The 25,958-nt window shown below is 35.5% G+C and overlaps 1 protein-coding gene across 5 annotated transcripts in view; it reads left to right on the top strand.

Moving 5' to 3' along the window:
• Nucleotides 1-25,958, top strand: part of LOC120530412 (cadherin-18) — a 1,801,315-nt gene that overhangs the window by 787,107 nt on the left and 988,250 nt on the right. For all 5 annotated transcript variants that reach the window (XM_039754902.1, XM_039754900.1, XM_039754901.1 and 2 more), the window contains exon 5: nucleotides 3,570-3,653. The gene's annotated coding sequence lies outside the window, so the exon portion shown is untranslated. The remainder of the gene's footprint in view (nucleotides 1-3,569; nucleotides 3,654-25,958) is intronic.

Raw genomic sequence — 25,958 nt, 5'->3', positions numbered from 1 at the left:
GGCCGCGATGGTATCTGAGGTCGACCTGTTGGGCTGGTAGAGGGTCCAGAGTGTCCGCTATGCTGCTCTGAATGTGGGCCAGCACCACTCTCTCAAAAGACTTTATGATGATTGGAGTGAGTGCTATCGGCCTGTAATCATTCAGGCAGGTGGGTGGGCTTTTTTTAGCAAGGGGGACGATGATCGTAGTCTTAAAGCAGGACAGAACGATGCTCTGACTGAGGGAAAGGTTGAAGATGGAGCAGAGAACATCAGCCAGCTTTTTGGCACATGCTTTGAGAGCCCGCCAAGAGATGTTGTCTGGTCCAGCTGCCTTACGGGGGTTGATCTTCCTTAGTGCTTTGTGTACCTGACCTGAAGAGACCATTGTTTTGTGTGGTCCAGGTGTGTGTGTGCCTCCACTCTGTGCTGTTGCTGGATGTCTCAATGCGGGTGTAGAAAATGTTGAGATTTTCCAGCAGACTGTTTGTGGAAGCTATTTGTGCTGGTGGTGGTCCTGTAGTCTGTGATGTGCTGTAGGCCCTGTCTCATACATCCAGAGTCAGCAGTAGAATAGAAGCCCTCCAGCTTCTCTCTGTACTGCCTGTTGGCTGCTGTAATGGCTTTTCTTAGACCGTACATCGCAGCTTTGTACTCTATACCTTTTGCTCAAAGATCAGGAATTGTGAAATTTTGAATCTCCTTCTCATGTTCTAGCTGGGTAGTGGCATGTCTGCTCTCAGGGTAATGTTATACACCATTTCAAACACAACTACACTGCAACAGAGCAGAGCTGAAAATCTGAAGCTTCCCAATGTTTTGTGAAGATAGTGGAAGTGAATTTTCCATGTACCACGAACGAACTTGCTAATGCATTGAATTGTTCTTTGGCTGCCATCTGGGTGTTACTTAAAGCTGTTAAAAAGTATGTACCAGTTATTGTCCAGTAGTTTCCCACTAACACACTTGTCATATCTTGCTTTTTTGCACATTGTCCAATTAACCTAGATAAAGGCATTGTGGATATTCCCAGGCCACTTAGCCACCGTTTTCATAATAAGTTCTTAGCTATTGTAGATCACCTGCAGAGAATCTTTTACTGTAGGTATTAGTAAGCAACAAGAGGCTAGAAGTATAAATGGGCCTCAACTACAGCACAATAATTAAAATTTTGTGAAAGAGTATGGTGGTCCAATACATAAACACGTGATTCAATGGATATTCTTCTAAGCAAGTTTTCTGTAATGTGTACTATACCTACACAAATATTCCAACCTCCAACTCCTGCGCTTCCTTTTTTTTTCTTCCCACTTCTCCCCATGACCAACTGAAATGCAGAAAATGTCTCTGTCAAGGTGAAGCTAGCTGCAAACTAAAACACAGATTTTTAAAAACTTTTAAAGAGTATGGAACTATTAACAACTTATAAATGTGTTATTAACAGCAGAAATTATTTCAGTGATCTTAATTTATATGTATATTAGGAACCAATTACTGCATTACTGCATTTCCTAAAGAAAACCATATCACTGAGTCAAGTATAAATTTTACTATTCTAAATTTTCAGAGAATTGTTTATTGATTCTTATTCTAATTTTAAACTTTTTGTTTCATGTTCCGTAGTTACATTTTATTTGGTGGTAAATGTATGGTATTAGCATGTGTTTACGGTGGCGTAGCTTGAGTTTGTGCTGCTTGGGGTGGGGCTTCAATTTTCTGCCCTCCAACATATCTGAATTTGTTAACCTATTTAAATAGAAAATTAAAATGACATATAGAGAAAAAATAAGATACATTTTGCATAGATTTATTCAAATATAGAGAAACAGCAATACATTTTCATATATAATTATTTATAAGCATTAACTAGACAAGAATATAATATAGACGCATTAATAAGCCGTGTTCTTATTAGTAGTTTAATATAATTACGCTGCGAAAACCAGAACCAGTGTAGTGTACAAGTGATAGGTGTGGATGCTTTCTGCGCAGAGCAAGAACACATTCGGATTGATAACGAAACAAAATTATAAATTGGAAATTTGTTGTTTATCTTCCTAGAAATTATTATTGGTGTAATGTTAATGTTTATTTTTGTTATTGCCTCATAAATTTCAACTGCTATGTCTGATGCTGTGACAGAAGGACAGTCTGAAAATTATATTTGAAGCATTTGTGGATAAAAATCAGAGAATTGTACTCTTTTCATTCATGAGTGATATTTTTCTGCTGCTTATACATGAATTGTACTGAGCCTTTTGGCCAATAATGCTACCCCCAAAAATGTGCCGCCCGGGGCAGGCCGCCTCCTTCGCCCGCTCCTAGCTATGCCACTGTGTGTTTAGTATTATATTTTGGTCTATTTCTGTGTTTACCCTGTTGATTATTTGTCAAGAGATTTGCACCAGGGAAAGGTGCTATATAAGTAAAATGTATTATTATTATGTGAATTTAATATTGTTTATCTGGCAACCAATGTCTTTTACTAAGGTTAGTGCTAGATTTAGCCAGTTGAAGAAGCATTTGGTGATTAATGCGTGGGTTACATAGATTATGAGAGGGTCAGAATTTCAAGGAGCTGTGAATCTCCGGTGTCTGATGAAAATCATACTTCAAGATGTAAGACATAATTTACAAAAATATATAAATTTTTTAATATGTCATATGTTGATTTAAATTCTATAATGGATAGGTAGGGTGTTCCAAAATGTGGATGTCCTTTAGCTACAATACCTGCCTCTTAAAGTAGTTGCATTTATTTCCACATCTTTTAAGTCGCCTACATCTTAAAATACTGCGGTGGGTTGGCACCCTGCCTGGGATTGGTTCCTGCCTTGTGCCCTGTGTTGGCTGGGATTGGCTCCAGCAGACCCCCGTGACCCTGTATTCGGATTCAGCGGGTTAGAAAATGGATGGATGGATGGACATCTTAAAATAACAATATATGTCCTGGATTATGGCCACTAACATGTTCTGTAAGGTACGGCAGGAGAGCTAAACGATTTATGGCTATATATGTAAAAATCAGCTTGAGGTTTAATTGGGAGCCAGTGGAGTGTTTTAATAACTCGATTTACAGGGTCTTACTTCTTAGCTGAAGCTATGATCCCTGCTGCCTTGTTGGGAGATTAACATTAGCATTATAAGTGAACAGTTCAGACAGTTTGGCCATAAAACATTACAATAATTAATTCTTTGAGACAAATTAATTAACTAGATTTTCAAATTTCTCTAGCTTAATTTCTGTAATACTTCTGAAGTGGAAAAAGCAGGTTTTAGATAAAGTGCAGATTTGTGATAACTGAAGGCTATATCCATGTCAAAATTAACACCTACATTTTGTTTTGAACCATCCAAGCTAAAATTCAAGCCTTTGAGGTACAAGTATTTAGTGTTGCCTTGCTATTTATAGTCTCTGTTTTTTATGAATTTTAACATAAATAATTATAATTCAACCAATGTTTCACTACAATAAATCAGCTAATTATGACATAATTGATTAAATATTATTTTGTATAAAGGATAAATGGAGATGAATGTGGTTAACATAGGAATGAAAGTTAAAATTGTATTTCCATTTATGTCTTCAGCACCAAACTCTGAGGGGCACCACAATTAACTGAGGACAGAACTGAGGAAGTACTGTCCACTGACTACGGAGCATATTACAAATGGTAAGATAAATATGAAGTAACCCTACTAGCTAAGAACAATCCCTAAGCCTTATAAATTCTCATTCTGTTGTCGACAAATGCTATAATCAATAGAATCAAAAGCACCACTTGGAAAAGCCAATGACATGTCTTTTATGGGTGGATTAGAATATATTACAAGCTAAAGTAGTTTGTGTGAAGTGACTGGAGCAAAAGCCAGACTGAAACTGATCCTAAAGAAGTTGCTTTTAAGATAATATTGAAGCTGTATGGCTACAGTTTTCTTAAAAACTAAAAAAAAAAATAAAAGTTACATTGTAAATTTCTGAAAGATTTTTTAGGACTTTTCTTATTTAATTTTGAATAGTACTTAGCACAGTGTTATTCAGTAATTATTTATTATGTGAAATATTGATTGTGCAGCTACTGCAAGTGAACTTTCAAGAAATGATTGGAGCTGGTGTAAAAACAGGTATAACATTTTGAAAATCATACTTAAGATCTTATGTCAACAATTTAAAGTTACTAAGGTGGGGTTGTAAATTGTGTCATACACTGCTACATGCTTTAGGTGCTGACTGCTTAGTCTGTAATGTTTTGTTATTAACTTTATTATTAAAGAAATATACAATCTTATCTCTGAAGGAACAGATGACCCAAAAATTGGATTTAGTGGATTTTACAATGGATAAAAGTCTTTCACCCCTAATATTATGGTTTGTTAATGTAGTGTGTGTCAGGTAATGAGAGGATTGAATTTGCTACCTTTTTGTGCCATGTGAAAGCTTTTTTGATTTCTTTTGCCTGCCAGTCTTGTGGTACAGTTAGTATCTGTCTTTTTTATTAAATTGTGCCAATATATTATTAGGCCAAATGTATCATTTTAAAAATTTTGTTAAAATGACACCTAAAGCATGGTTTAAAAATAAACAGAAGAAGTTGCCTCTTGATACAATCGTTCCAGTATGGGTATCATAATTGGACATGCTACTCTAAAGAGTTGTTCATTTCTTATTTTAATTGATGTCTTCCTAATTAGTTGAATAGACTGTGGTGAATCCTTAACTCAACTAAATTAAACTCATTTCTAAGTCATTCTCAATGAAATCTTCGTATTACACAAAGTGTGTCCCACTCTGGTAGCCTGTTTAATTAAATAACTCAAAAGACAGACGATAATTGCTTAAACAAAAAGAATTGCTGGTTGAGAGCAGCTATGTAAATTAAATATTGGAGCTCTGTCTCCTGTGTTTGTTACCACCTGATACCACCTTCCAGAAACAAGCCGTTCTAATACTCTGAGGATCGAAACAGGCAAAGTCTCTGTGGCAGGTTGCGGGATCAGTAATCCATCTTGGGTTTTTTTTCTTGGCTCGGGAGAAGATAGCATTAGCGTCAGTGCCTACTCTTGTCTTGGGGTATTGCTTACCTTGTCAGAGCCAAGAACGTGGTACTCAAGTGCACATATATTTGACATTGTATACATACTGTACATTTGACAACATTGATGATGTATGGTGTTTGTTTACAATTATGTGTGAATCATTACGAAAATCTTTTGGCAAAAAAAATATAAATGTAGATTCAGTTGCTGTGTTGTCCTCTGAAAATATACTACACATAGAGTATGTAGTCTATAGAGTAATAAATTGCTAATATATTAAGAAATATAGTTTTTCTATAAGTGTTTGTGTAACATCTGCATCGTAAATGTAAATTCGACCAAAGTAGATTATAAACAACAGTTGAAATATTCAGTTTGGGAATTTCTTCTTTAAAATAGGAGTAAATTATAGCCAAAAAAGGCCTAATGTTTTGATAACCCGCTTTAAAGAATAATATTTTTTGTTAGCATATAAGGCTTGTCAGTTGCCAGAGTATTGCATTGAAAATTGACTGCTGATCTCCTCTAGCGGAATAATTGTGGGCATGTTTTTATAGACTTGCTTCAGATTGTGCACACATTTTCATAATTTCAATTAAAAAGTCATCCTTTTATAACTATCCATCCATTATCCAACCTGCTATATCCTAACTACAGGGGCACAGAAGTCTGCTGGAGTCTATCCCAGCCAACACAAGGTGCAAGGCAGGAACCAAACACTGGGCAGGGCGCCAGCCCACTGCAGCCTTTTATAACCATTTAAAATTTTATTTACTCTTACTGCAGCCTTATCATATCTAAAAAAAATGAATAATATAGCTATATTGTTTGCATTATTTAGTTAGTAACCCAACAACTTCAGTTTAGTCAAACTGAATAAATTTATTTTCAAGCAATGTACATCTCTCTTGATTTATATTATACAATATAACACATAGAAGTGTAGACTGCAAAGGACGTTCAAACCTGCCGTACAACTTAGCAGTAGCTTGGGAAATAGTCTTATTAGCTTTCAGATTAATTATATTTGGCTTGGAAAGTCACTTGAGCATCTGTAGGTGGCTATCAATCAATCAATCAGTTGATGAGTATAAAATGTGCAATGTAATAAGAACAAACACACACACACACAAACTCACAAAAAATTGTATATACATATTTTATCAAGTAAATTAAGTACATTACTTTGTTTTTACTTTTTAAATTTTAAGTGTGTCCCATTAAATTTGACAACATAATGTTAATGGATTATTCACAGATGTCAGCAATCGTCACATCATTTAAAACAGCATACTTTCTTCATTAAACCACAACGGAGCATTTTTCTTCCTTATATCTTAGAAAGAATCAGTAAAGGCCAAGATATAGCAAAGACAGAAATTCACCTTTAATAAAAACGACTTCAGTAAAGCAACAGCAAAGGTGCTATTTATCTATTCTTTGAATCATACCACATATCATAATGAATTATAATTTGCATTACTGATTATGTTTTCTCTTTGTTTCGAAAGCTAAGCTTTTCTGCCACAATTAATACATTTCATTTGTGTTGTTTGTAATAAAACATGTTTTTAAGCTACAGGTGTTAGAGTTCAGCTGCTACAACCTAAAACTATCTAAATTATTTAAGTATAAATCACAGGGATCAGTAAGAGAAGTACAAAATCCCTCATAACACAGTAAGGGGCAGGGTATTTATCTTTGCTGGCTAATGCCCTCAAGATGAGAAAACATGATCATGCATTTAAATTCATAATTATTTGCACTGGATTACTATCTCTAGGGAGGTAGTCTAAAAAATCCCCCTGATGGTTATTGCATGGGAACATTTTATTATGCTTGGAGTATAATTCTTCTGCATTCCTGAGTTTACTCTTATTATTTATGAGAAGCAACGATTAGATTGGTTTAGTTTTAAATATTTCATTTAAATTTGTATTTATAAAGTTATAATGGCAAGTCTGTTGTTAAGAATGTATTTTTAAAAGCAGTTTGAAGGGCACAGCCATAAAACAAACTACACAATTCGCAGATAACATTTTCCTACTTAGTCTCTGTACAGAGATCTGAATCAGAACACCTCAGACTATCCTTCTATAAACCTGTGAAATGCCAAAGATCCTCTGATACTTGCCACCTTTCTATTCCCAAGCTTTGCTACGCAGCTTTTGCCAAATGTTCATTTAGCTTTGTGACCCATATGCATCAGATCTCTCTCTCTAGGCTGTTAAGCTCTTTCAATCCTATTATTGAAATTGAGGCTGAAGACCGACCTTTTATCGGTATTGTTTTCAAAAATGGAATTTCTCTATTTAATCTGAAATTTAATTTTGACCTTTACCTTTGCCCTTTGGATGTAATATCCTACCAACTTTACTACATTTCGCATATTTACTCTTGAAATGCATTATTATTATTTATCTTGTAGTCTGTTAATAATCTCATAAGCCATTTTGGCAGTATTCTCGCTGCATAAAGGGATATATGAAAAGGAAATTATCATATCGGTGCTTCATGCATTGTTTAAGACATTATGTTGTAAGCATTTTGTGATAACAGTTGAATACAAAATTTAAAATAAATATTGTTTAAAAAAATACTGTAATTAAATCTTCATTTGCCATTATGTGTTTGTTAATTTTTCAACAAAATTAAAAACAACAGCTGGAACTGTATTCAGTACCTGTCCTTCATCAACAAAAATGACTTCCAACAGAAATGGCATATACCTTAAAACACCTTGTTTATCTCACAGCCAAGCTTGGCTAAACATGTCCTCACAAATATTCTTTACTTGTTTAACTGTTCATGCAAATACACCTCTGCTGTACTGCTGTTGGCAGAAACCTTTCTCCTTGTCAATTCAAGCTATCGAGGTCATCTGAAAAGAAACTGTGACAGTCTAACTATACTGGCTTATTTTTATTAGCAGATTAGCAGTCTCTTTCTCATCTGCCAGGTCCAGATATGCTAGCATTCTGTGTTATTTTTAAAAGCAATTCCATCTGAGCATATTTATATATAGCTGAGGACCTTTCTTCATATTTTTTATACCCATGACTTCAATTCAGCAACTGTTTGAAGGATGTTTGTGATGTCTAGCCATAGGAAGTGCATTGGCATTTTTGCTTGCTGTGTTTCCTATTGTAAGCTGAATTAACCATACTTTGGCACATTAAAATTGCCAAGTTTATTGCATTCCAATTCCATCTCTATGTAACCTTAGGGATTTCTACTAAACTACTAATAATACGTGATTAATTATGTGTCATATAAGATAATTGCTTTTGCTTATTTTTTATATCAGATCCTACTGTCACAGCCATTTATTCTTATGATTACTTATTTTGTAAAAGCCATACATCTGAATATATGTTATGTCCTAGAAAAATCAATATTCCAAACAAGCACATTAGCAGGAGATATATCATTTTTCAATTGTGTCCATTTACTTTTAGAGCAGCCTCACTTGTCCTTGGTATGTTTGTCTAGCAATAAATCCATTTCTTCTTTTTCCTTTGAGTCTCTATGGTCATCTTTTGTAATGGTTTAGACAGTATTTTGAAGCAAATAACAAGGATCTTAATGAGATTTAAATAAAATTAGGTTATATCTTTACAATCGAGTCACTTTGTTAATTTTTATATTGTCTTAAGATACCCTTTGTCACATGTGGATACATGTCAGGAAACGTACAAAATAAACATTTATAAAAACAAAACCGGATAAAGCCTACAGCATCCTTTGTGTGAAGCATGTGCATTAGTTGGTACTTGTAGATTCTGTTCTAATAATATTGCCTATTTGGCACAAGAGATAAGTGTGTGAAGTGGAAGCACATGGTTGGGCTTCCTCTCTTCATAATAATGAGTGAAACATGGTTTGTTAGTATTGCAATAGGCACATTATTATATTGAAAGGGCTAAAATACTCTTGTGAGATTTTCATTTATCTATTTTTAGTGTATTTGACAAACACATAGTTGTGTGCCAGTAAAAAAAAAGAAAGCAGCTTATAACTGGAGGGAGTAGTGGGCACTGCCACTATTGCATTATGTATATTGATTTGATATTTATTAATGAACTGTTTATTTAGCAAAACAAGTTACAAATCAAAAATTCATCCACCAATAATATTATTTGCATTAGTTAAGTAATTCATCATCATTGCTTCATTCGACCTGTTAGTAAATTTCAGTGCCTTTTGTTCGTTGATTGCCCTGCAGCTGAAGCAGTGCTTATGGCTACAAAGCATGTTGCTTTCTCTTGAATTTCCACAAAATGTTTGCATTATATTTTTTTATTTCCAAAAAAAAATAGAACCTTTAAGAAAATCTGGACCCTGCCCTTCATCCAGCACAAATACCATGATCAAAATTAGTTCCAGAGTTAATGTACACACAAACAAAATATTCTTGCTATGCTTTTGGCATACTTGCGGTTTTATATTTGAAATTGTGGCAGACAGTAAAAGCAGTGTATTTTCTTACACATTTTGCTTTATACAGTATATATACGGCAAGCACTGAAAATATGCAGCTCCCAGATGCCTTGCGTAATATTAAAAATCAAAGTAAACACTTTTTCTTTTGAATTCCCCTGCGGACACTATATCCCTTTGAACCTGATCAAGTGATTGTATCTTCTTGTCCTTTGTGGTTTCCTGTTGATTGTGCTTCATTGCTCATTTAATCCTAATGCATGGTAACTGATATTTGTGCAGTTATTATTTTAATCAAAGATAAACATTGCAGATGTGAAGAAACAAACAAAAAGAAAATCACCTGAACTGCCTCCACTTGTTCCTCTGAGGCAAGAAACAGTATATTCAATTAGTTTATGAAAATCTATGGTAATTCTATCTGTCTATATCGAGAGTGGTTTTACTTTTTCATTATCATGTTAACTTTTTTTAAAAAAATATCTGACTTTACGAATCACAGTACACTGAGTGAGACACTGTTCAATCCAATATACAGTGCTGTTTAAATACAAGCTTTTCTTAGCTTACATTGCAATTCATTGGCAATACACAAAATGGAGTAAAGCGATAAGTTATGTTGACAGTAGTACTTTCACAACCTCTTTGCACAGGAAACTATCCATAACAGTATAGTGTTTCAAATAAAAATATATATACTGTATATACTTTGTTAATTTGAAAGTTGTCTGTTTTGTCAATTTTTTTTGCAAACAGGATTTTAATGAAAGGGCGTAAAGGTTAAGAAAAAGCAAAGTAGAAATGATTATTTTCAATTAGGCAAATTTAAATCAGTTATTTGCACTAAGATACTTTCTAGTTGTTGACTGTATAATTTGTGTACTGCATTGTAATATTTTGTATAGCATATGAAGCAATTACACCATATACATTTTCCATGTTAAAATAATGGTTTTTGAAGAAAACAATTGCATCTTTCACAAAAACAATAAGAACGATTGTTCAATAGGACAAACACTAAGCAAATAACAACAATGCAGAGATTTCATTTATCTAAACTGCTTAAGATGAAAATGAATTAAAACCCTTAAGTCATGTTGTATGTACAAAAGAGAAAATCCATGATGATTAAAAATTAGTTGAAAAGTCCATGCTTGTTGCGTTTTTTTTTTTGTTTTTTTTTAAAGTCTCCCAAGGTTACATTCAGACTGCAACGCCATTGCATAGAACACGTTGCATTTGGGTTGTTTTGTATTTTACATTTCTCCAAAAAGAGTGAATCTGTCTTAAATACTGGTGGTCTAACAGGCTGTTTGAATGTGGATAAAAGACCAGAACAAATAAAAAAAAAGCAAAATGCATTTTCGAATTTATCCATGTTAATGTGGACAAGGGCCAGTCTCTTGGAAGTGTTAGTACAATTGTGAGAAGACTCTCAGGTGCTCATGGTCATACATGAGAATTGTTTTCCTGCCTCGACTTTGGGGAAAAGAAGTTTTCAAATGGTTGAATCTACACGATTCGTTTCATGTTGACATGTGGAAAAGTTTTATAGCATGCCATGTTCTTAAGGGGCCAACATATTTATTAGCAGAGTTAAAGACACATAACAAAGGGGAATGAGAGACAAAGACAGCTAAAAAGCAAAAAAGATGGCAGTGCTCCCTGATCCCATTCTTTATACAGGAATATGGGAGATGCAGTTACCAGTGTTTGCAGTGTTCTGACAGCAATTACACAATAATGTAGAATCATATTTTACCGTTAAACTGCTCATTTAAATAATTTATGCTCTTATTACAAATGTAAAAATGTAATATTTGAATGTTCTTTTAATATTGCAGCTAGATGTACTTTAGTTTGCACCAGTACCAGTCAATCAGATCAGATCCATAATTTGAGTCTGCTGCGTTCAGATAGCAATTAACCAAAAAAATAAATAAATAAATAAAAAGCCAGTGTAGCTGTGGGTGTGTAAGGCAGGATCAAGCACGGGTAAAACGTGTGCCGAAAGAAATCTCTCAGTCCAAAAGTTTGTTTTAAAACATTTAGTGAAAATTCAAAGCAAATAATCCACATAAGAATAAAGAGAAAAAGATGTTACACACTTAGAATAAAAGGCAAAAAAAAAATAGAAAAAAATGTATCTTCCCTAAACTTTGCTTTTCTTGTCAAACTTTAGTTGTTTCTACACTTAAACATGCTTTACGTCTTCTTCAGTACGCTTTAAATGTACGGCACTGCACAATTTAATAGAACATATTGTCTTTCATGTTACCTGACGCCATGTGCCCTCAACTCCTTACACATGGCAAGGCAGGTCACTAACTGAGTACAATGTATAACCAGAGAAGCTAGAAATAGCTAGAATATACCAACCCAATTCAACTTATGGGGGATGTAGTAACCTCCCATAAACTATGCACTAATATTTTGGCAAGCATTTATATAACTTAAATAATTAGCAAATGGCTCTTACAGCCAGGTTAAGGCCCAAGGGGTCCCAGGACGTTGAACCTGAAAAGCCCTGTTGGTGTATGTGTTTTTTTTTTTAGCTACAGATGTTTTACATCTCTCTAATTTTTCATTTGCTGCACAGTTTTGAACAACCATTCATTCTATGTTTTTCTCTTTTGACGCATGGCAAAATATATAAAATGAACAATCAAAGTGACCTATTAAAACACCTGCAGTGTATTCACTGATATTTATTTTTCTTTTTAAAGTTTTACATTTCAGTTTGATTGGATAGGTCTATCTTTGTATGGAACATTTTCCTCTTGTTTGTGTGTTTTTTTGGTTGCCTTGTTTTACTCCCACAGTCCAAAGACATGCAGGGTAAGTGGATTGCTAAACTGCCCACCGTGTGTGTGTTGTGTATTCAACCCGCAATGGACTGCCACCCTATCCAGCTGTTATTCCTGCCTTGTTTCAATTGCTTGCTGCTATAGGCTGCAGCTGCACCCATGCATCTGATCTGGATAAGTGGGTAAAGAAAACAGATAGATAAGATTATAATGATGAAGTGAGGTAGGGTTGTGTGCCAGATAGTGGGTCACTGTGAGTGCCTGTTGGTAAAAATGTGGATGTTTCCTTTACTAGATATTTTTTCTCACTTATGCTAAGGCTCCTTTTTCAAACAGGGGACCAGAGATCATATTCAAGTCACCCGGATGGTAAACCCAGCCATGTAAGGTGATGAGAAATGAATAGCAATGCTCTGTACTGAGCCGATCAATACAGCAGACAATCAAAGCCCCTCATCTTACAGCAGCAGGTTTGGTCGTCAATGCGTGACCCTGGAGGCCCAATTGAATGCGTAGTTGTAATTATTCCGGCTATACACCGACGCACTGCAGGTAGAAAAAATCTAATAGTGAAAGATGTAAAAAGTTTGAAAAGCAGGCTCTAATATTAACCTATTGGGGAGGTACCTTTATGTTATGTGTAATGATTCTCAACAGTTTGAAGCTCATAGTAATTTGTTCAAAAAATGCTATCATAAAGGTGCATATTTATACTAGTGAAATAATTGAAAAAAATCATTAAATAAAACATATTTATAATTTTTATTTAGCACCTGCATGTTACTGGGCTTCCAGGTGCCATTTTATGGTGAAAAAGGTGCAAGTTGTATATTGAAAGAATAGAAAAAGATTTGTGCCTTTTAAGTAGCCGGTGCAACAAGACAGACCATATTAAAAGTTAACACAGCTTCTCAAATATGTTTTACTGTATAACCATTAATACTTCCCATACTTTTATGTTTTATATCAAATTCATAACAATACCAATCCACTGCCCAATTCTGGGAACAATGTGAATAGAGAGCTCAATAGGAAGTACAGTAGTCCCTTAAATATACTGAGAAATCAAAATGGTTAAACAGATGTCCAGTGTGTTTCTTTGAACAGATCAATAACTGTTGCTGTATTTAGAAAAAGTTTTTGACTATTTATTGTTGAGAAATTATTTTTTTTCCAATTCTAGGTAAAATGAGACATCCCTTGCCCACTGAGGTATTGTTTAGTAAACCTTCACATTTCATATATACAGTAGTTGTTGTGGACACACAAAGTACCTAAGGATTATTGTGAGCAGAAAAAGACCAGTAGATAATTTAAATGCTGAGCAGAAGCTAGAGACAACAAAAGTCTATCTCAAACTTTTCACCTAGTATTAATTAACAATTTTCCAAAATAAAATAAGGAGTTATTACAATGTGTATCATACAGTCCAATTTCACTTCTGAATAATAATATTAAGATACTCTTCAAAGTTCTAGTTAAAAAGGACTGAGAAAGTGCTTCCTTCTGTAATATCTCATGACTAAACCAGATTTATTAAAGGGAGAAACTTAGCTTCTAATCTTCGGTGTTTGTTTAATGTAATATACTCACCCCTAAAATGTAACACACCAGAGATCTTACTAGTATTTGATATGGTTCAATGGGACTACCTAATCACCTCATTGTGCAAATTTGGGTTTGGCTTAAACGCATGCATGGATAAAATACATTATACCAGTCCATAAGCCCCTATCTGTATCAACAACATTAGCTCAATCTACGTCAAAGTAGAATGTGGTACTCAAAATGGATGCCCCCTATCACCATTACTTTTTGCATTTACCATTGAGCTATTGGTCATACACTTTCACAATGCATCAGAGATTAAAGGGATTATCAGATAAGTACTTGAACAGAAATGATCACTATATGCAGATGATATGTGATCAGACCCACAAATTTTCTTACCAGTAGTCCTTAATGCACTACCAGAATTTCAAAAGATATCTGGACTCAAAACTAATTTGAATGAAAGTGGGCTTTTTCTAGTGAACTCTCTAGCATGTGATACTAGACTCGACATCTCTCTTTATTTTATCAGATCAGTTTAAATACCTAGGGGTAAACATCACAAGAAATATATTTTTTCAAAAAAAATTTGTTTTCAGCATGGAAAAACATAAACAAGCTGTCAACGGATGGTCTACCCTACATCTTATATTAACAGAGAGAATCAATACTATCAAGATGAACTTCCTTCCCAAGCTTCTTTTTTAATTTCAGAGCATTCCCATATACGTATTAACAAATCAAAATTATGCCCAATTATAACCTCATTCATTTGGAAATCGAGACATCCACACATTCAAAGGGCAACTCTACAAAGACCTAAAACAGAAGGTGGCATAGCACTACCTAACATTTGATTTGATTACTGGGCGGTAAATATACAAACTAAAGACACAGTTTGATGAATATACACAAGCCTGGTCTGCAATAGAAATATTATCCTGCTGTACTTTTTTATATGCCCTACTTTGTGCCCCTGTAAAAACACAATATTCAATATGCCAATAATCCAATTATCCATCAATCATTCAGTATGTGGAACAGAGGCAGGAAGCACTTCATGGCAGAGAAGTTTTTATCCGTTGCATCTCTACATGATAATCACTTTTTTCTACCCCTTCAAACCTACACAGTCTTTAATGTTTGGAAAATGTCCATGATTAAAACACTTTAAATGTTTATATATAAACATTATTAAACTTTAAATATATAAATAGGTAAATAAATAAATAAATGTTGAACAGACATTGTCAAAAGAGAAAAGTGCAGGACAAAATCCAGGAGACAGAATGATGACAAAAGTCAGGTGGCAAAACAAGAGTCAAACTCAAAAGGGAACAGATCCACTATGGGATAAATGTAATTGAAACATAACATATGGCAATATCAAAGGTGTAACGGTCATGATCAGAAAAGAAGGAAAAATCTACTTTTATATTTCAACTCAAAATACAAATAAACATCAGTCAGAAAATTTGCACATACAAAAACCCAAATAAAGATAACTGAATATTACAATAGTACTGAATATATAGTCCAGCACAAGCATTCAGTACAAAGTGTGTTAAAGTTCAAGCAGCAATCCTTCCACCTCATTTATCTCATATACTGTATATACCAATCTGCAGTCATTCTATGCCTCACACATAAGCCATGGCACTGTTGAACTGAGATACTTATTCTTTCTTGTAGACAGTAATCAAGTACACATAGGTATCCAAAGGATTCACATAACAACCTTATATAAGCCCTGCTCTACATCACTCCACTTTGATAACATATTGTTGTAGATCTTACGCATGAACTCAATTACAAGTAAAGCAACTTTTATATGAACAGAAAATCTTTGTTACATTAGACTGATTATTCCCACCTACTAAACTATAACTATAACTATTTCAAACCTTCTTAATTAAATTCATTATCATGGGGGACCAGTGTCTGCTCTGGCAGTATAGAAACCAAGGAAGTAATCAACCCTGGACAGGTGTCATTTCATCACTGAAATATAAACCCACTTATACAGGGTGAATTTAGAGTTGTCATTTAACCGACATGCACATCTTTGGGAACGTGGGACAAAGGAAATGATGCTATTGTGCTGTTTTGTTATAAAAAAAACCCAAACCCTTAAACTTCAAAATCCAGAACCTAAAGGAGTAAATAAAAAAAAATGCAAAGTGAATGTCCTCTATGTGGGTAATAAATAACAAAACTAATGTAAATAAGGAAACCATCTGTTAAGAGCTTGTTTATTGTAAAGGTGTCTCCGTGTGGTATAAATGCACTCATTTGGTAAGTGACTTTGAGTTTGGCTTTGCAGCGTATAAGATACTGTACTGACACTGTACTACAAATTGAATAATCCTAATTTTAGGACCAGGTGTGGGATTTAAATGCAGGGCAACTGGATCCATAAGATTTCAGCACCTCCCACTGTGCCATCTAGTATGATGTATATTTTAAACTAAACTTCATTTTCAGTATGCACTCATCAAGTGAATTACCATCTGAAGTTGATGCTTTTTATGCAAACTCTGTGTTAATTTTTTCTTGTTGCAATTTCACTGAGACTTTACAGTTACATTTTTCCATTAGGTTTATCAAATTGGTTTAGTGTTTCTCTTATCAACTGTTTCACAACCATACACAATATTATAATGAACAGTGCCCATATTTATCAATCATCACAGATTTACTCCTAGGAATTATACTAAAAGTCAGAGTAGGATAAGAATCTGTCCCACCTCAGTGTAAAACATTAGAACTATTTATAAAGTGTCCTACTCTTGCTTACAAAAAGGAGTAACAGTTCTCATTTGAGATTGAATGATGTCACTATTTTATGCTAAGCCACAAAGTGGTACTCATGATGAGGTTTTATAGATTTTTTGGAAATCATTATGATGCCTTGTAGTTTGCTGATACTAACATTATACCTTCACCACGAAGATATTATTATTATTATTATTATTATTATTATTATTATTATATTATAGTAGAAGTAGTAATAGTGATTATAATAATATAATTAATAATATAATAATAAAGTGGTAGAAGGAGGAAAACATAATAAGATAGGATATTACACTTAGGGCGGCACAGTGGCACAGTGGTAGCGCAGCTGTAGGAGACCTGGGTCCTCTATGCATGGAGTCTGCATGTTCTTCCCATGTCTGCGTGGGTTTCCTCTGGTTACTTTGGTTTCCTCCCACAGTCCAAAGACATGCAGGTTAGGTGCATTGGCGATTCTAAATTGTCTCTAGTGTATGCTTGGTGTGTGTGTGTGTGTGTGCCCTGCCCGGGGTTTATTTCCTGGCTTGCACCCTGTGTTGGCTGGGATTGGCTCCAGCAGACCCCCGTGACCCTGTAGTTAGGATATAGCGGGTTGGATACTTTGCAACAACATCATGATTATAATGTAATCAAGACACACACCCCAAATAAGAGTAAACCTTGATAATGGGTGTGTTCATTTAACAATGAATGATCCACAGCTGTACTTTCAGAAAAATCACCTTCCTGCTGTTATGGTCATAGAAAGCTCTTCGTCCAGCAAAAGTTATACAGAAACTAACCAAGGCTATAAGTTATGTTCACTCTTCCAGTGTATTGTCGTATGCTGTGCCTCTTTCTCTGATTCGCCTGTTTTTTCTGAGGCTGTATTTATCCAGTGCCCCAGGAGTCTGTACCTGCCTTATAAACTGTAACACAAATGATCCAAGGGTTCACAGAATGCAGAGCTCACCATACCTACAGTATGTGAACATTTCGCTGCCAATTACACATCCTACCCTACTTATTTTTAGGGAGATTTTCTGGCTATACAATAAAGTTTGCATCCGTGACCACCTGTATATTGATACTGTGATATCGCTTGCATTTAACGTATGCATGCTCATCTACATTTGGAGCAATGCTCTTTTTGTGTGCTGATTTGTGTGAATGCAGCTTGCTTTAACATTACGTCCCATGGAGTGGAGGGGAAATGTATTAATCTGCATATTACCTCATGCATTCTAAGGATTTTCTAGGTTTGGCGCAAAATTCTAGAAATAGTTGGTTGTGATATACCCAAATCATTTGTATTGCAAAGCTGTATTTATAAACAAAATGTTACCAACAGTTGGATTTCGACAAATAGTGTGTGGCTTCTCTACATAGATGGAGTGATCATGTAATGTACAAAATTTGATACAAATATTATTTCATCTCTGTCAAATCAATATATCTTTGAGTTCATTACTGTCCAGTGTTTCTAAACTATTGTGACATGTCTTGCCATTGCATGGGCTATAGGGAAGGGAAGCAGTGTTGGGGTGGAGTCTTGGGGGAACCCTGTTTGTAAGGGCTTGGGGCACCTCCCTAGAGAGAGATGAGTGACAGGGATCCGGGTTAATTAATGGGGGCGTGATAAAAAGGGGTGGGAGTTGGAGTCTGGAGAAAGTGAGGAGAATAGCATAAGGTGTAAAGAAAGTAAGTAACTGTTTTTAAGAGAGGTAGATAGGACAAAGGTGATTAGTCTTTGTTATTTTGGAGGTGTCCCCGTGACCTAGACAACGGGCGGCTGTAGGGCACCGTTTATATCGCGGCATATTGAATAAAAAGTCAGTCGGCATTTGGAAGACTTCCCCGGACAAGCGGCTCCTGAGTGTATTTATTCGACGGGACGTCACAATATTATGCCTTTCTTGTGCGTGCCAATCTATGCCTGCTTCTGGCATCTCCTAGTCAGTTAGGACAACTCACAAGTTCTCCCAGATCCTAGTGAAGGCAGGAATAGTTGTCTAAATCTGAAATTTAATAAAATGCTTTTGCTCCTAATCCTAGGAGTGGGACCACATTTGCATCACTTTGAAATTTTTGAGCCAGTATATTAGATCTTAGAGTTTGCAGAATGCTAATGCTGACAGAATGGGCTTCAATCCCTACAACCCAAAAATAGACTAATCAAGTACATGAATTTGGTACATGCAGTTATAATAATTCTTAGACTGCACAAAAAACTATATAGTAGATTAAAAGCAACATATAAAGGTAAACGGATAACCATACGGTTTTAGAAGGAAAAGAGTGAATTTAAAGCAAAGAAAATTATATCCTTGGCCTTTTGTAAGGTGCAGCGTGTCATTCCGTCTCAGTTCCATCTAGTTTCTTGATTTTTAATTAATTTCTCATTAAAAATGGAGAGTGCTAAAGTTAATAATTTTGTGATAAGGTTCAGGAAACTTCTTCAAAGATAAAACATTTCAACATTAGGCAGTTATATCAAGATATTAATTGGGTTCAAGGTCTTCAAAAGTTGTTTATCACACATGATGACATAGTCTATAAATATCATTAAAATATCTTTTAAGAGGGGAATCTCCTGCCCAAGCAGGCAGGCATTAGTTGTTACACTGAAGCAAATTAGCAGCCAACAGTTTTTTCCAAGAGTAGTTTAAGCTGCTTAACATATATATTAAACACAGTTTGCAGATGTTGGTGTTAGTGACTCCCTTCTTAATTGATTATCATCATTGCTTGTTCTCCCTGAACTCTCTCACTTTCAGACTAACTTATCTGTAATGGGCTGAGATAAACATGGAAGGTGTGTTTCCCTGTAGGTGAGGCCATAACTTAGCTATGGTTGGTGTTACAGTAAGGGTTCAACTTCACCCCCCGTTTTGCTTCAAAATGGTGTATGCAATTCTGGTGCTAGGTTATTTCGTGCCCTAGGCCAACAGAGTGTTCAGCAGTTAACTCATAATACAGCTGAGTCCCCCTTATGATCTGTGCCCTGAATGAATGCCTATTTCGCCTCAATAGTGGCACCAGCTCTGTGTGTATGGCATTTCTTCTGAGATGCTCTTTTGTCGCTGTTGATATCACTAATTCAAGATGCTCTGAAGTAAATGATGTGAGTTTCAAGCTACCCGATTACCTACACACTAGTAAATGAAGGCTGTTCCTGCCTTTCTTTTCCATGAAATGTCCATAAATAGTCTGTTCTTGGCCATTGACTCTCTATTAGCGAAACGATTAGTTAGCCGCATTGATAACCATGACAGTTTGCTGCAATTTTCTGAAAATTGTTGTCACTATATTAGTTCATTAGTCTATCTCATAATTGCCTCTGCCCTCAATCATTTATAAAAGAACCAACGTGTAAATGAACCATGCATATCTAGTGTCACAATCTCACTGTTTTTAAAGCAGAAGATCATACTGATCATGGTATATTCTTTTCCTCATCCGTGGTGATATCCTGTGGGTAATGATTTAATGAATGACAAGGTGAAAGCAAATGGCCAAAAAGAGGTTCCTGCAAGGAAAAAATGATTGGCTTCCTGTCTGTGTAAGACTGAAGAGCTAAGCATAATCACAAAACCAAGAAGCAGAGCCACAGCATCTCTAAATTGAGAGTGGTTAGTTGGAGTGTTTTGAACATGTAATGAAAATACCTCTTGAAGCTTCACCACAGTAGGTTGTGGTCAAATAAGGCACTGCAGGCTTCCAAAGGAAAATACTGGGGTGCCAACCCGGTTGTCACTGTTTAATAAATTCACAACGTAACACAAAATGTCCTCTACAGAATTAATAAAAAGCACTGCAGATAAACCAGTTCGTTCCTAATCAATTGTTCATGTCCAATCATTTCAATACTGACCACCTTTTAAAGGCAGGAGACTGGAAGGGGTCAATTGCCCTTGCTGGTTTTCTTCTCAGTGCTACTGAGAAAAAAGAAAAGGTTGGCACAAGTGGCCTCTCTTGGCCTAGGGTGGTAATACGTGCTTCAGACTAGCTTAGATGGTGATCCACAGATGCACATGTGTGACAAGGTTTATAAGACACAGCCCATTATAAGATCACACAATGGTGAGGTTATATCCCTGGGAGAGCCTGTGAATTCTTCACACATATCTTACTTGAATAGAACAACCTGATTTTTCTAAGGAGCTTTATTGTGACAAACAGAGGGAAAGTGAAGTGAATAACAGTTTTATAATACTGTATCTAAAAGTTTGGTTTGTCATCTGGCATTAAAAATTTGGTCTTCCTAACCTTATGCAGATATTTAGGTGACAGGAAATATTTAATGCAGTACACAGTCAATAAATATATTTAAGAAGAAGGTCCTGGATCCAACCCAGACACAGGGGACGCACAAACCAGGGTGTTTCTTTGTGCCAGTCCCAAGCCTGCATAAATGGGGAAGGTTACTCCTCAAGAGGAGTTGTGGTATTGTATGAGGAAGACAGGAGTGGCAGAGAAGCATGTAAGAGTTGTACAGGATATGTATGAGGGAAGTGTGACAGTGGTGAGGTTTGCGGTAGGAGTGATGGATGCATTCAACTTGGAGGTGGGATTATATCAGGAATCAGCTCTGACACCTTTCTTATTTGCAATGGTGATGGACAGGTTGACAGACAAGATTAGACAGGAGTCCCTATGGACTATGATGTTTGCTATTGATTGCTATTGTGATCTGTAGTGAGAGTAGGAAATCAGTTTGAGGAGACCTTGGAGAAGTGGAGATATGCTCTAGAGAGCAGGAGAGGAATGAAGGTCAGTAGGAACAAGACAGAATATGTGTGTGAATGAGAAGAAGGTCAGTGAAATGGTGAGGATGCAGGGAATAGTTGGCGAAGGTGGATTTAAATGCTTGGGATGAACAGTACAGAATGATGGGGATTGTGGAAGAGAGGTGAAAAAGAGAGTGCAGGAAGGGTGGAATGGTTGGAGAAGAGTGTCATGATTAATTTGTGACAGACGATAATCAGCAAGAGTGAAAGGGAAGGTCTACAGGATGGTAGTGAGAGCAGCTATGTTATATGGGTTGGAGACGGTGGCACTGACCAGAAAGCAGCAGACAGAGCTAGAGGTGGCAGAGTTAAAGATGCTAAGATTTACATTGGGTGTGACAAGGTTGGACAGGATTAGAAATGAGTACATTAAAGAGTCGGCTCAGGTTGGACAGTTGGGAGACAAAGTTAAAGAGTCGAGATTGCATTGGTTTGGATATGTGCAGAGGAGAGATGCTGGGTACATTGGGAAAAGGATGCTAAGAATAGAGCTGCCAGGCAAGAGAAAAAGAGGAAGGCTTAAGAGAAGGTTTATGGATGTGGTTAGAGAAGACATGCAGGTGATGGGTGTGACAGAGCAAGATGTAGAAGACAGGAAGGTAGGGAACAAGATAATCCGCTGTGGCAACCCACAACGGGAGCAGCCGAAAGAAGAAGTCCTAGATCCAAGACAGCAGAATAAAAGAGTAAACAGAACAAATGTGAGAAGTTGACCAGTCTAGTGCATTTTAATTAATATGCTACCAAATGATTTTAGCAAAAACATGTTCATAATCATCTCTTTTAATGTCAAAGAACATATGTTGTGAATAATGACACTGACAAATGGGCCATGGAAAGCATCTCCTGTGGGTGGGAAGGGGTAGCAAATTGGGTTGTTTCATAGAGACTGCTGCAGGACTTCATATTGCAGGAGTCAAAACATCATCCTCAGGTATATTTTTTTACAATCTACTGAACTAGAGCAATATACAGTAGCATGCGCTATTGAAAAAATCATTATTCTGTTTCATTGTGGCTTATTTCTATCATATAATTAGTTTTTTTTTTTTTTTAATGTTCTCAGTATATTTCTTATAATACATCCATAGGACATGCCACAAAAGTGCATCATGTTGAGTGTTGATTGATGTTGTGAACTTACTAGAAGCATTTTGTCCAGCATGCACCATGGCACCACTGTCCAGTGGCCTGAATCTTGTCCCATTGGCTAGGTAAAATACAACATCCTAAATATGAAAAGTTATTCACAAAACAGAGTTTCCATCTTCATATAGTTTCATGAAATCAATGCTAAAATTAGTATAACAAATACAAACTATCAAAGTACAGTAGAATGGAAGGATTCGGAAACTGATTCATTAGGACCTAACCACACACTACAACCTTTTTAGACTCAAAGTGCCTTTTGTAAATGCAACAACCCAACATGATATGAAAAGACAGACAAATCTAGCAAGGCAAAGAAATTGTTATCAAAGTGTTTGAGAAAAAATAAATAAATAAAGTCTTAGATGAGATTATGCTTTTGAAGGTGTTCTGCTTTCTGGTTTTTAAACTTTGTGTACCCTGATAAAGGTAACCTCACATCAGCCCAATGCACATCAGCTGCTAAAGGGAACTGCAGTCCCTGCATCACATCTGGGACAAGCTTGTAGACAAGATGAAGTGGGGCCTACTAAATATCTTTCTTACCGGATCAATGGTGCAAATTTCACTGGCCATGAAACAGTCTCATTTTATGATTCTTTTTTTAAAATGAAGCTGTATGTTTTGCTGTGAATTCAATTTCATTCAAATTGCTGGCACTAATAATAGAGTAAAACTATCCTCCTTCTGGGCACAGCTGGTTTACCCGGTTCTGTGGTCTCTGCTTTACAGCAATGGTTCCTGCCAGCCAAACACACAGCAGGTTGGGACATAAAGCTGGCTGTAGATGAGTGCCATTGATTTTAGATATATAAATTAAATTAATTAAAAAGTATTATTTTTGTTATTATTATTAGATCTGAACATAAATAAAGACCATTGTTTTATTTTTCAGTTAATTTTGCAGTTCTGTTAATTGTTAAAATAAAGTTCAAGTTTAATGTCGTGTATATAGCACATTACTTCTGAATAGTGACAATAATATAATGCCAATAAAAGAAACACACAAAAATAGTATTTAATTACATAAAAGAAATTCTGTATTTTGAATAACTGTTTATTATAATTTCTTTAAAGCTGTGCACTGCCATGTATTGTTAATGTTGTTTAATGCATAAAGTTTGCCTTGAAAGTAGAATACTGTTTAATTTTTTAATTGAAAAGATAATAGAATATAGCTTCATATAGTAGTGTGGTTGATTTTGTGGCATGTTTGCCATTTATATTCTGAAATAAAGGAGTTTCTTTCGACTAGTACCTTTTAAATTACCTGGCTTTCTGAATGTATAATTTTCTCATCATTTCTTAATTGAAGAAGCACAGCAACTTTATGCCTCTTGTAATCAGCAGCATAGGGATATCAAAATGCGCGTTTTCATGATTTAAGTATTTTCAAGTGCTTAATACAGTTAATTTTGTTGAAATGCGCATTCCTAATTATCACTGCTCTTCATAATTTACAGCAGGTCCAATTTAGCCACATATTTCATAATTTGCACAATCAAAAGAATATATGGTCACTTAGCAAAGTTGAAAAATTACTGACAAATGTGAGCCTGCTGCAAGAAAATCCAGTCTCTCTAAATCATTTCAGCAAAGGGCTTGTCAAATTAGTGTAAAAAGTAATACTACAACCTAGCCATGATGCGTATATGTCAAGATTCCAGTGAGTTTAGGTTTAAGGTTAATAATAATAATGATGATGATGATAATGATGAAGAACAGGGCTTCATTATGATCTACAGTGGGCACGTCTTTATAAGAAAATTCTCTTTTAGTGGTTCCTTTTATCTGAATATTCAATTGACCAATTTCATCTCAATTATACTCTGAACCAACATTCTTATACAGTAGTCTTGATCATGCAATGTTCCCTTCTGTGTCTGTGCCAGTTAGTAGAATAAATATATGAAATCTGCCTGGGATAAATAAAGAGCATTACACTGTAACATCTTGATATTGTTTCATTACTGCTATAGAATAAAATATAGTTAATTAAGAGCATTTTATTTGTATTTTCCATCCATCCATTTTCTAACCCGCTGAATCCAAATACAGGGTCACGGAGGTCTGCTGGAGCCAATCCCAGCCAACACAGGGCACAAGGCAGGAACCAATCCCGGGCAGGGTGCCAACCCACCGCAGGACACACACAAACACACCCACACACCAAGCACACACTAGGGCCAATTTAGAATCGCCAATCCACCTAACCTGCATGTCTTTGGATTGTGGGAGGAAACCGGATCACCCAGAGGAAACCCACGCAGACACGGGGAGAACATGCAAACTCCACGCAGGGAGGATCCGGGAAGCGAACCCGGGTCTCCTAACTGCGAGGCAGCAGCGCTACCACTGCGCCACCGTGCCGCCCTATTTGTATTTTCCCAAATCAAAAAAGTACATGGAAAAAGAAATCATGTTTACCAGTCTTGTCTATGGACCACTATTGCTGCTTTTACAGTGGGAGATAATGGCTCTGTGTTATAATACTTTAAATTGAATACCAAAATCTCTGAAAGGTTATGCCTCACTTTCAAACACAGATATATTCCACACTTCTTATCTTTTTTTTCCTAACCATACCTCCGTTTACTTTAGAGTATCTTAAAAGACTTTTTCATTCATTTTCTTGACATAGCAGAGATGAACTCAAAGCATTCAATTTCCTTTCTTGTTAAGATTTTATACAAGTAAATTATTAAAATAAAACTATGTTTATGTTGTGTTTCTCTTTATTGCTAATTTCATTCATAATCTGTCCATGCCACTGCAAAGTAAAATATATTTATTTAGTCTCATGTCACACAATAAGATACTAATGAATTGTGTGACCTTTTACATACATTAAAATAGATTGTATCAACCTCTGTAAATAAACATTGTCGATATGAACTGAACTTTAATTGACAAATTTATTATCCAATGTAACTTGTGTTAAATTTGTATTTTCCGATATGCAGTACAGTTACTGATTCCATGATTACATCCTGTTCTTCTGATTTAGGAAAACATAAGAGCATGTTGCCTTAGACATTTTTTCTATCTAAATTAAATGTTATTTTGAACACACTTTATGCTGAATGGCCTGTTGTTATTAAAACTAATTTATTTCATTATGTTTTTTGTGTATATTGACAGCTAGGGAGTCAATAAGTGAGTAACGTTTAACAGTGCAAGATAAAAACTTTGATTTCTCTTCATCCTTTAGATACATTATTTTCTTTGATTTTCATAATAGCAACCATTTTCATTTCTATTTTTGATGACATTGGACTGAAAATTGCAATTGCTGTCACTTCTCCCTAACCTTAATAACAGCACCTAAACTGATTATGTTTCAGAATGTAAAACTATATGTGAATAATTGAACCCTAGTTCAGCACCTCTAGATTAAGTTAGAATTAGGTTTGTTCTGAATAATAGAAGA

This window comes from Polypterus senegalus, chromosome 5 (assembly GCF_016835505.1).
Source record: "Polypterus senegalus isolate Bchr_013 chromosome 5, ASM1683550v1, whole genome shotgun sequence".
Lineage (NCBI taxonomy): Eukaryota > Metazoa > Chordata > Cladistia > Polypteriformes > Polypteridae > Polypterus > Polypterus senegalus.
Note: the sequence above shows the minus strand (reverse complement) of the source record. Positions and strands in the feature narration are given on the sequence as shown.